The 12,276-nt window shown below is 38.3% G+C and overlaps 1 pseudogene; it reads right to left on the bottom strand.

Moving 5' to 3' along the window:
• Positions 1–1,000: 1,000 nt before the first annotated feature.
• Positions 1,001–8,471, bottom strand: LOC128240991 (mucin-2-like; annotated as a pseudogene).
• Positions 8,472–12,276: the final 3,805 nt, after the last annotated feature.

Genomic DNA, 12,276 nt, shown 5'->3' with positions numbered 1-12,276 from the left:
TCACTGGTCCTGATATTTGTATGTCTACAGAAATAAATCAGGATTATACATTGAACACACTATACGAATTCAACAAAACTTTCTGAATAATTTCCACAAAAGGTTGACATGTGAACCTTTCATTATAATTTAATAAATCCAAGGTTTTAGAAATGTTCTAGCACTGGTGAAATTTTAAACAGCTTTAACTTTTCAACGAAACTTTAAATGTACCAAAGACCAATGATCAGAGAAGTTTCCCGTAATATATATATTTTTTCTATTCTAAACGATTCTTCATTCTAAATTTTCGAATCATGCTTTATATAAAAATATTGAACATTCTTAACAAATTCTGATAAATACATTCTAAAAAGATCATAGGGAAAATCATAGTTTACCTTTATGAATTAAGGTCAACTGGCAATATGCAAATTTTACAAAGAAGATCTTTACTTTTATAATTGAATTCGGAGTATTCTTATTGTTAGCTTTTATTGTACAAAATGCAGTTTAACGCTTGTCTTGATAGTGCCATATAAACCCAGCTCGATTGACCAGCCACCAGGACCCTATTTCCCGAAAGTACTAAAAACCCTTATAGCAGGATTTAGCTCAGTTCAATATTTTTTGTTTTTTCTATAATTCACATTTTGTTTACTTCTGCACGATTTTTAAGACTTAACATAGGAATTATCTTTATGATAATTACAAATAACCATTTTCATTTATCAAAATCCAATTTAAGTATGTATTTCGGCTTACTGAAATAACTAGTTTAGCCTGTTAATCTCAAGAAGTTTCGAGAAATTTGGGCAAATTGACCAATAACAGGATTATATTTTATCAGTACATAAAAGCACATTGTTGCTTTGCTCAATGGATTAACTGAAACATCTCGCCAATTGATCTCGACAAGCTGCTTTTTGTGACTGATCAATTGTCCATATCATTTCAGAAATATTTGTTCGAAACTATATTTTTTTCACTTATTGAAAATACCTAATCATCAACTTCATAATCTTTGAGACAAGCGCCACAAAATATACCGTGGGCTTCTTCATGTATTACCAATTTTGGTAAGTAAACAATATTCCCCTGATCTGTTTTATGTCATGATAACACAGTCCAAAAGTAAAATTATCGGCAAAACGCAAGATAGTCGTTTCCCCTATTTTAAGATTATCTTGTGGTAATCAATCATAAAATCATTATGAACTATTTACAATTTTTTTCGAAATTCACTTTAACAATGATGATTAGTCAGGACGGTCTTGGTTTCACTGAATGACATTGTAAAGCGTTAATGATTTAAATGACCCTTTCAATAGTCTTGTTTATTTTGTCACAAAAACACAACCAAAACCTATGACGCCATTGTTCTGATTGCATTATTCCATCTCGCAGATGACACGGACGTCCGATTTATCACATTCAGTATCATTAAACCTAGAATCATTAGACTCCCACATCCACAGGCAGTTAAGGTTGTTTCCTCCATTCGGACGTTCGCTGATCCATAGTCCACCTAAGCCCTGGCTCATAGGAATTGCAACTCCATCTAATGTCCGCCAGATCCAGTCGTCTGAAGTAGTTAAATAAAACAAAAGTTATGATTATTAACATGTTAAAAATAATATGCAAAAAGCGTTCTAGTGTAATTAATAAGACTGAAATCGTATTTTCAGCCTGTACTTTGTATTATTATTTGAGACTGTTAAGGAATTTTCAATTTGTAAATTATAAAAGTTACAATCGTTAAACCTAAATCTTAGCCATGCGGCAATTGCAAAAAGGAAGGCATGAACGCATGCCTTTATGCGCATTTTAAGCATATCCGATATGGACTGCCGGTTATGTAATAAGTGCTGGAATAAAAATCTCATTACCTCGACAAATGATGAGACACGCAGAAATCGAACTCGGTGTAATGTATTGTTATGCGATAAAAAATGTAACATTTCGAAACAATAATCATAACGTATTTATAATATTTAAATGATTTGTGTAAGAAATAAAATGACGTAAGTTTTGTGTTCGAATTACTGACGATTTTGAAGTCAGTAGACGCACGCGTCTTTTGGTCATGTTTTTTTCATCCATTTCCCCACTCTACATCGCACTTCATAAACTTCCCGACCCCTTCAACACTTTTCTTCCATTTACTTCCTAGCCCTACCCGCCTTTTAATATCAATAGGTACAATAGGTACAACTTTATGAACATGAACATGAACATAATTTTATTCGACGTATACCAACAAGGTACATAGTCATACAATATAAATACATTTATATAACGTGAATTCAACATGTCACATAATACAGATTCGATACAGGCAATGTCTATACGTAGATATGAATAATTGTCCATAGGTAAAAAAAAATATATGCAAATGATAAAACATGAGGATGAGCTGATATAAACTAATCACTATATGTACTGGAAGTTCTATGTTTAAGAGCTTCTTTTATATATTTGGATAATTTAAATACAGTATTTTTGTTGTCTGACTTAAGCAGTTCTATAAACTTGTACATGCTTGGTCTGATATAAAAATATTTTTTAATGTATTTCCTTCTGATGTCATTATAACAAGGACATATTAATATGAAATGAAATTCATCTTCTAGATCATTTGAATTACAAAAAGTACAATAACGTTCATTTCTAGGAATGTTGTTATTAGCATATCTACCGGTGTGGATCCTTAATGAATGAGCAGACACTCTTAATCTAGTTATATAAAATCGTAAGTCATGCGGTAGAATGTTCAAATATTGTTCAAGGTCTAATGTAGTTTTAATACTATTATACAGGTTTAGAACACTACTTCTAGCTTTGTCATTACCCCATGTTTGCTTAAATGTATCAATTAATGTGTCTCTGAATAGACTGACAATTGTATTAACATTATATAGCTGTGGATTATCAAACACATATGCAAAGCCATGTTTGCTTAGAATATCTTTAACTTTAATATCATCAATGCATCTATTCTCCCACCCTGTATGGATTTTAGTTCCGTTCATTTCCCCCTCCGTGCCCAAGCTTTAGCTCCATCCGTTTTCCCAACCATGCCCTTTCGTTCATTCACCTATTTGTTTGATATCTTTCACCTACCGTGGGGCCTTTTTTGTGTCATTAAAATTATGGAAAAAACAGTCGAGTGCTGAACGCGAACAAGTTATAAGTTATCATTAAAAACACGTTTATATTTATCCCTTCGTGATGCTTTTAGTTTGCATGTTTTTCGTATGAAAAAAAGTATATTAAATGATATGAAACAGCGTTTTATTATTTAGTTTTGAGTAAAATTGCATTAAAAAACATTACAATTTCAATTGATATATCCTTCTGAAGTGTGGCTCAACACAAACTATATAAGAATTATTTAAGTCATTATGCGAGAGAGATCCTTCCGATCATCTTCATAATTATATCCAAAATATGAAACAGTAGCCTCTTAGCACTGTATTAAGATGATAAGTTATGTTTACATTAAGTTTACAAAGAAGAACGGGGTATTTAACCACACACGTATCCAAGCATGTATGATATTTTTTTCTTAATTCAGTATTATTGGGATAAGAGTGAGAATTGTGCACGTAAATTGGTTTAAACCCCCTGTAAATTTACATTTTACTGACCGTTCCAAGGTGGTACTTAACAATCCTTGTTAAACATACCTAGTTTTTTATATAGTATACATGCAATGTGCTGTTTGTGGAGTTTTGTGCTGTTGTTCCATGTATCTTGTTTGTGGTTTTTTTGCTTTTTTGTTCAAAATGTCTTTGGCGTTTACCCTGTGCCATTAAACGGGGTTTATGTTTAAACATTTGGCTACTGAGCTTGTTTCTGTAGTTTTTCACGTAAGTATTTACATGTACGATACAACGGTCACAAACAAAGACATCACGAAGAACAAACACAAACAACAAAGGAACTACAATAAATATTATGCTGTTTTTTTAGTTATATTCAGGTACCACTTTGGAACGGTTAACGCAGTCACTCGGGATTTCAAATCAACTGATCAAGTATCGTGTGACTTACCGAACATAAGACGTGGTTCCATCAGATGGTCTCGCTTCAGCCCATCCAGAAAAGATGCTGCTGCAATCAAAATGGAACGGTGTCGTGGTTGTCAATGATGGGTTCGTCGTCGTCGGTGTTGGTGTGATGGTGGTTGGTGTTAGTGTTGTAGTGGTTGGTGTTTGTGTCGTGGTGGTTGGTGTTTGTGTCGTGGTGGTTGGTGTTAGTGTCGTGGTGGTTGGTGCTAGTGTCGTGGTGGTTGGTGTTAGTGTCGTAGTGGTTGGTGTTTGTGTCGTGATGGTTGGTGTTAGTGTCGTAGTGGTTGGTGTTTGTGTCGTGGTGGTTGGTGTTTGTGTCGTGGTGGGTGGTGTTTGTGTCGTAGTGGTTGGTGTTTATGTCGTGGTGGTTGGTGTTAGTGTCGTTGTGGTTGGTGTAAGTGTCGTGGTGGTTGGTGTTTGTGTCGTTGTGGTTGGTGGTTGTGTCGTAGTGGTCGATGTTGGTGTCGTGGTGGTTGGTGTTAGTGTCGTAGTGGTAGGTGGTTGTGTCGTGGTGGTTGTTGTTGGTGTCGTGGTGGTAGTAGTTTGTTTTGTTGTGGTCGATGTCAGTGTCGTTGCAGTTGGTGTTTGTGTTGTGGTGGTCGGTGTTAGTGTCGTGGTTGATGGTGTTGGTGTCGTGGTGGTAGTAGTTTCTGTTGCTGTGGTTGGTGTTAGTGTCGTTGCAGTTGGTGTTTGTGTTGTGGTGATCGGTGTTAGTGTCGTGGTGGTCGGTGTTTGTGTCGTGGTGGTTGATGTTAGTGTCGTGGTTGTTGGTGTGAGTGTCGTGGTGGTCGGTGTTTGTGTCGTGGTGGTTGGTGTTGGTGTTGTGGTAGCCAAAGTTTGTGTCGTGTTGGTTGGTGTTTGTGTCGTAGTGGTCGGTGTTGGTGTCGTTGTGGTCGGTGTTTGTGTTGTGGCGGTTGGTGTTTGTGTCGTTGTGGTCGGTGTTGGTGTCGTGTTGGTATGTGTTTGCGTCGTTGTGGTCGGTGTTGGTGACGTGTTGGTTGATGTTTGTGCCGTGGTGGTCGTTGTTTGTGTCGTTGTTGTCGGTGTTGGTGTCGTTGTGGTCGGTGTTTGTGTCGTGGTGGTTGGTGTTTGTGTAGTTGTGGTCAGTGTTGTTGTCGTATTGGTTGGTGTTTGTGTCGTTGTGGACGGTGTCGTTGTGGTCGGTGTTTGTGTCGTGGTGGTCGGTGTTGGTGTCGTGTTGGTTGGTGTTTGTGTCGTGGTGGTCGGTATTGGTGTCGTGTTGGTTGGTGTTTGTGTCGTTGTGGTCGGTGTTTGTGTCGTGGTGGTCGGTGTTTGTGTCGTGGTGGTCGGTGTGTGTGTCGTGGTGGTCGATGTTTGTGTCGTGTTGGTTGGTGTTTGTGTCGTTGTGGTCGGTGTTTGTGTCGTTGTGGTCGATGTTTGTGTCGTGTTGGTTGGTGTTTGTGTCGTGGTGGTCGGTGTTGGTGTCGTGTTGGTTGGTGTTTGTGTCGTTGTGGTCGGTGTTTGTGTCGTGTTGGTTGTAGTTTGTGTCGTGGTGGTCGGTGTTGGTGTCGTGTTGGTTGGTGTTTGTGTCGTTGTGGTCGGTGTTTGTGTCGTGTTGGTTGGTATTTGTGTCGTTGTGGTCGGTATTGGTGTCGTGGTGGTCGATGGTTGAGTAGTGGTGGTTTGTGTTTGTGTCGTCGTGGTTGATGTTTGTGTCGTGGTGGTTGGTGTTGGTGTCGTGGTGGTCGGTGGTTGAGTAGTGGTGGTCGGTGCTTGAGTAGTGGTGGTTTGTGTTTGTGTCGTGGTGGTTGGTGTTTGTGTCGTTGTGGTCGGTGTTGGTGTCGTATTGGTTGGTGTTTGTGTCGTTGTGGTCGGTGTCGGTGTCGTTGTGGTCGGTGTTTGTGTCGTGGTGGCTGGTGTTTGTGTCGTGATGGTCGATGTTTGTGTCGTGTTGGTTGGTGTTTGTGTCGTTGTGGTCGGTGTTTGTGTCGTGGTGGTTGGTGTTTGTGTCGTTATGGTCGGTGTTTGTGTCGTGTTGGTCGGTGTTGGTGTCGTGTTGGTTGGTGTTTGTGTCGTTGTGGACGGTGTTTGTGTCGTGTTGGTTGATGTTTGTGTCGTGGTGGTCGGTGTTTGTGTCGTGTTGGTTGGTGTTTGTGTCGTTGTGGTCGGTGTTTGTGTCGTGTTTGTTGGTGTTTGTGTCGTTGTGGTCGGTGTTTGTGTCGTGTTGGTTGGTGTTTGTGTCGTGGTAGTCGGTTTTGGTGTCGTGTTGGTTGGTGTTTGTGTCGTTATGGTCGGTGTTCGTGTCGTGTTGGTTGGTGTTTGTGTCGTTGTGGTCGGTATTGGTGTCGTGGTGGTCGGTGGTTGAGTAGTGGTGGTTTGTGTTTGTGTCGTTGTGGATGATATTTGTGTCGTGGTGGTTGGTGTTGGTGTCGTGGTGGTCGGTGGTTGAGTAGTGATGGTCGGTGCTTGAGTAGTGGTGGTTTGTGTTTGTGTCGTTGTGGGTGGTGTTTGTGTCGTTGTGGTCGGTTTTCGTGTCGTGGTGGTCGGTGGTTGAGTAGTGGTCGTTGGTGTTTGTGTCGTTGTGGTTGGTGTTTGTGTCGTTGTGGTCTGTGGTTGTGTCGTTATAGACTCTGGTGGTGTCGTTGTGGTCGTTGTTTGTGTCGTTGTGGTTGGTGTTTGTGTCGTTGTGGTCTGTTGTTGTTTCGTTGTGCTCGGTTGTTGTGTCGTTGAGGTTGATGTTTGAGTCGTTGTGGTCTGTGGTTGTGTCGTTGTGGTTGGTGTTTGTGTCGTTGTGGTCTGTGGTTGTGTCGTTGTGGTCGGTGTTTGTGTCGTTGTGGTTGGTGTTTGTGTCGTTGTGGTTGATGTTAGTGTCGTTGTGGTCGGTGTTTGTGTCGTTGTGGTTGATGTTAGTGTCGTTGTGGTTGATGTTGGTGTCGTTGTGGTTGATATTAGTGTCGTTGTGGTCGGTGTTTGTGTCGTTGTGGTTGATGTTAGTGTCGTTGTGGTTGATGTTGGTGTCGTGTTGGTTGGTGTTAGTGTTGTTGTGGTCGGTGTTTGTGTCGTTGTGGTTGGTGTTTGTGTCGTTGTGGTTGATGTTGGTGTCGTTGTGGTTGGTGTTCGTATCGATGTGGTTGATGTTAGTGTCGTGGTGGTCGGTGGTTGTGTCGTTGTGGTCAATGTGAGTGTCGTGGTGGTCGGTATATGTGTCGTGGTGGTCGGTGTTGATGTCGTGGTGGTCGGTGGTTGTGTCTTGTTGGTTGGAGTTAATGTCGAAGTGGTTGGTGTTAATGTCGTGGTGGGTGGTGTTTGTGTCGTGGTGGTCGGTGTTAGTGCCTTGGTGGTTGGTGTTTGTGTCGTCGTGTCCGGTGTTTGTTTCGTGGTGGTTGGTGTTGGTGTTGTGGTAGCCAAAGTTGGTGTCGTGGTGATCGTTGTTTGTTTCGTGGTGGTCGGTGTTTGTGTCGAGGTGGTTGATGTTTGTTTCGTGGTAATCGGTGTTTGTTTCGTGGTGATCAGTGTTTGTGTCGAGGTGGTTGGTGGTTGTGACGTGGTGGTTGGTGTTTGTGTAGTTGTGATTTGAGTTTGAGTCGTTGTGTCTCGTGTTTTGGTTGTGGTGGTTGATGTTTGTGTCGTAGTTGTTGATGTATGTGTCGTGGTGGTTGGTGTTTGGGACGTGGTGCTTAAGGGCTGTGCTAAAATAAACGTATATAAACATAAAATAAAGTAGTTTTTAACAATTATGGAAAGAAAAAAAGAACAATTGGTGTAAATGTAAGTACTTAATTGCGAGATCAATGTAATGAGCGGGGTTATTGACGCAATTTTACTGTAAATGCCTTCAGACACCACACTCTTTAACAAGCCCAACTGCGTTCATACCCCGATAATAACATCAATTATGCATTTCATGCCTTAATATGTCCAGTAACTGAAACGAATGCGTCGAATTAGGCAAATATATATATATATATATTGTTCAAGTACATTATTAAGTGCATTTAATGACGTCATCATGCATCAAAAATTAACATCAACGGTAAGCGGATACCTTAAAATATCAAAAACACATAGCTTAAATGTGGGATTAATTGAATGTTTTCCGAAAGATAAGCGTTATTAAAATTCCAAACAATATACGTATAATACATAATTATTCATATTGTCTTAGTTTTGCAGTCTAATTTCCGTGATGGTTCGAAAATCGATCAAAATCAAATCTGGCAAATTATTCAAATTATTATCTTACGATGACGCCGAAGGAAGTAAACATCTAAACAAAAATAACAAAGCGAAAACACTCGAAAATATACGTCGTACAATTACGGCAATTTATCATATTAAACCACAGTATCAAACGTACCAAATACCCTAGGTATATAATACAACGTCTTGGCGGCTACTTCAGTTTTTCCAGTAAAGGTCACAGGGTCAATGACGTCTGCATGTAGCTGGCAGACCATATCATCATCGGTGTAGAAGAAGGACGAGCACTGGGTCGACCTGCTACACGCCCTTGAACAGCGCAATGAGCTGTGCTGAGATGATCTGAATTGAATTATTGCAGCAAGAACATAACGGCAAGAGTGATGATATGTCAATTTTAACTGCATTTGTAAGACTAATGCACCAGTCAATTGTAACCACGCCCCCCCCCCTCCCCAGGTCCGGGGATTAGCGGGGACTTTGACTTTCGGTCCAGCCAAGCCCGGGTAAGACCCCCGCCCTGCGGGGACGATTTGCTGGTAAAATCCCCGCCAAATGCCCCCGCACCCAGGGACCCTAGGTACGGCCAAATCCCCGCTGATTTTGTTGCGGAGACAAAACCACCGCATTCACCCGGCACTGCGGGGCCACCTGGATTGTAAAAACACGGCCCATTTCCCCGGCTATCCCCGGTATACCCCCGGACCTGGGAGGGGCCGTGGTTACAATTGACTGGTGCATAACAACATGCCCTTTAACAACCAATGGAGCTGAACTTTAATTGTCTGGCATTTTGTAACAAAAACATGAACTGCAGGACCGCAGCTAGGTCGATTTTCAACTGCATTGTAATTACTAGCCAATACACCCTTTTACATCCCAGGAAGGTAAACTGTAATGATCTGAAGTGGAACACTGCAGAAAGAACACAAACTGCAGGGGAAAAGCTAGGTCAATTTTAACTGAATTGGGTTGAGTAGCTTCTCGCCCGTTCACATCCGAGAGATATCTCATCTTTATTCAGGACTGTTTGGGTTACCACAGATCTCCATAACGTCAATTAAATCTCACAATATCAGGAATGCTTTTTGACAGTACGCACAATTTATATCGTGGACATTAAACGGATCTTATTTTTTTAGGAACACGAACTAAAATATAAACTCAGAAAAAGACGATTGGATTATAAAAACGTTCGATTGCTTCGACGAGTAACCTCACTCTGGTGAAAAAATCATGTACTCATCGAACACCTTGGCACTATTTGAGATATTAGATAAGATTCACAGTTCCTCTTTTTTTCGCTGGCTTCTTCTTTGTGTTGAATTTATGTTTTTTTGCAAAATATAGTTGAAAGTACGCCATATTTGTAAATTCGAAAAACAAGAAAAATAAAAGAGCACTTATTTAGTTTGTTATTAAAACTGAATCCTGCAAGTACTAAAGCAAAGTTACAATAAAACACATTTAAAGCCGTGTTGAATGTTCCAAATGTTTCCAAATCAAGGTTTAACAAAACAATATGCCTGTACAAAATCATAGACCTTGAAATTAATAGGCAAATCATTTGTACTGAACCCCAAGCAAATCGGTGGTATATTGAAGAAAATACATGTCGTCGTGTGAACACACAGAAACGAGTACGTTATAAAAACGTGCATAATAAATAGACCTTGACAAATATCCGGATATCGGCCGCGTTGTCGTAAAACTAGGAAGCCTCTCGTAGAGGTCGATGTCAGCGCATGCGTATCTGATGCAGATGGCTAGAAAGTAAAATTAAAATAAGTGTACAATTACATTACTAAGGCGTTACAAATTCTGTTTCAGGTTTCCTGGCATAACCTTTTTTTTGCTCATACCATCAAGCTTCGGAAATATTGTTTAATCATTTTAACAATACCCGTGATGCTTATATTGTATTCCTAGCATAAGATTTATAGTCATGGTAACAGAAAAGTCTCAAGAAATAATTTGCCTAAGAAAGAAATAAAACAATTAAAGGATTTCCCGACCTACCTACCCATATTTATTTATTTATTTATTTATTTATTTATTTATTTATTTATTTATTTATTTATTTATTTATTTATTTATTTATTTATTTATTTATTTATTTAATTATTTATTTATTTATTTATTTATTTATTTATTTATTTATTTATTTATTTATTTATTTATTTATTTATTTATTTATTTATTTATTTATTTATTTATTTATTAATTAATTTATTTATTTATCTATCAATCTATATATTTATTTATTTATTTATCTATTGTGTAATACATGTGTATGTATTTATTTTAAATACGAATGTTATTTTAAAATGTAACAATATGATATAAGTTCAAATAGACCAATTACATAAGAATAGCTCTAAATACTCACATATAAAAAGTATGTCCAATTTTACCATTTTAGAAGCCACATACAGTTTACGTTAGAGAATGAAGAAACAAAGTCGTCACCACAATTAACTGAGTGACAATTATTGCAGACTAAATTTTAGAAAGCTAAAGTTCTATGAAATAATCACATCGATCAAACTGGCTTTTAAAACCAAAAACAATGTTTTAAAAAAACAAATCACGCGGAGTTACTGACGTGAACAAACCAATGGCTCGCAATACATTTTCAAGTAAAGAGTTACATTTAAATGCATAGCGACAAATCACATGCAAACGGGATGCTCAGTTTCAATATGTCCTTATAGAAAGTGTTGAATATTGAAAAGGCTTTTCAAAAAAGATAGAAAGGTTGTGTCTGAAGGATAATCAAGTGTGTTCTGCGACGGGAAATGGTCTCATAAAACCTTAAATTATTTATACATCGGTCCATGATTTCTAAAGAGTTTAAGTGGGCACTAAACTGATATCAATATTGTTCATTTCATGCGTTGCAGTATGTCAATGTGTCCGATGTACGGATACACTTGTGCTTGAAATAAGCCATTGCTACCTATGTTAATTTTTGAAGTCTAGTAATTTCGTATAATTCTGCTTACTGACAACTATATTTAACCAAACATGCATTAACCGCCTCCGTTACCTGATGGAGTGTGGCTTAAAGGGTTCGAGCGCCGGGGGTTCTTCTTATAAGGTCGATTACTGATCAAGCAGTTACCCGATTTCCTTCCTGCCAGGCTGTGGCATCTAGCATTGGAATCGAGAGTTGTTCACCAATTAAGGCGTTTCAATAGTCCAGCGGACTCGCCCTTGAAAAGGGTAATACTAAATATAAAAATAACTTATACTTTACAGATAAAGTCACAGCAGTAAGTTATTTTTAATGCATGCAATGGTCTACTTTTCTGTCCTTCAATGCTCTATTACTTTTTTTAAAAATACAGTTAAAAATATCTATTGTTATTATATTATTTATAGTTTCTGATTAAAATTGTAAACATATGTACCAGCGAAAGTAAGTCATGAGGGAAGGAGAAGGTGGCGTTTTCTAGTGCGCAAATTTTCATGTCTCGAAAACTGACAATCATAACTTTTTAACATGTTTTCAAAAAGGTTCTTTAATTTAGTGTTATAAAAGATTTGTTTTGTACTTATATCTCTTGTTTAAAATGTGTTTTTGTTGTTATTGTGAATAGCTCATCAGAACTCATTTCCACAGACCACGTCACATAGATATACTTGTTTAAATGTATTACTAAGTTTATTATTACAATGGCAACTACAGAGACAAGCTCAGTAGCTAAAAATTCAAAAATAGAGGGCAAAAGATAATTGAATTTGACTTGATGACTTTCCTTATGATATATAAATTTGCCTGACGAAAGCTGGCAAAGCTAGAATGTTAAAGATGCACTCTTACTCCCAAATAAGATTTACCACAATTGATAATAATGTTTTAATATTCCAAAACGGATGAATAAATGTCGAAAACAATGTTTTTTATGAAAGACACCGAGTTTAATTTGAAAGAAATGAGCATAAAGCACAGTATTTCTACTTTATGAGACTTGAGTATACCGCAGTAAATCTTTTAGCATTCACAAATCACTTACTATTTTTTGCGCTTTCTGCTATTTAATACACGGTTACACTCTTG

The sequence above is a fragment of the Mya arenaria genome, chromosome 7 (genome assembly GCF_026914265.1).
Source record: "Mya arenaria isolate MELC-2E11 chromosome 7, ASM2691426v1".
NCBI classification, from domain to species: domain Eukaryota; kingdom Metazoa; phylum Mollusca; class Bivalvia; order Myida; family Myidae; genus Mya; species Mya arenaria.
This window is presented reverse-complemented; position numbering and strand designations above follow the sequence as displayed.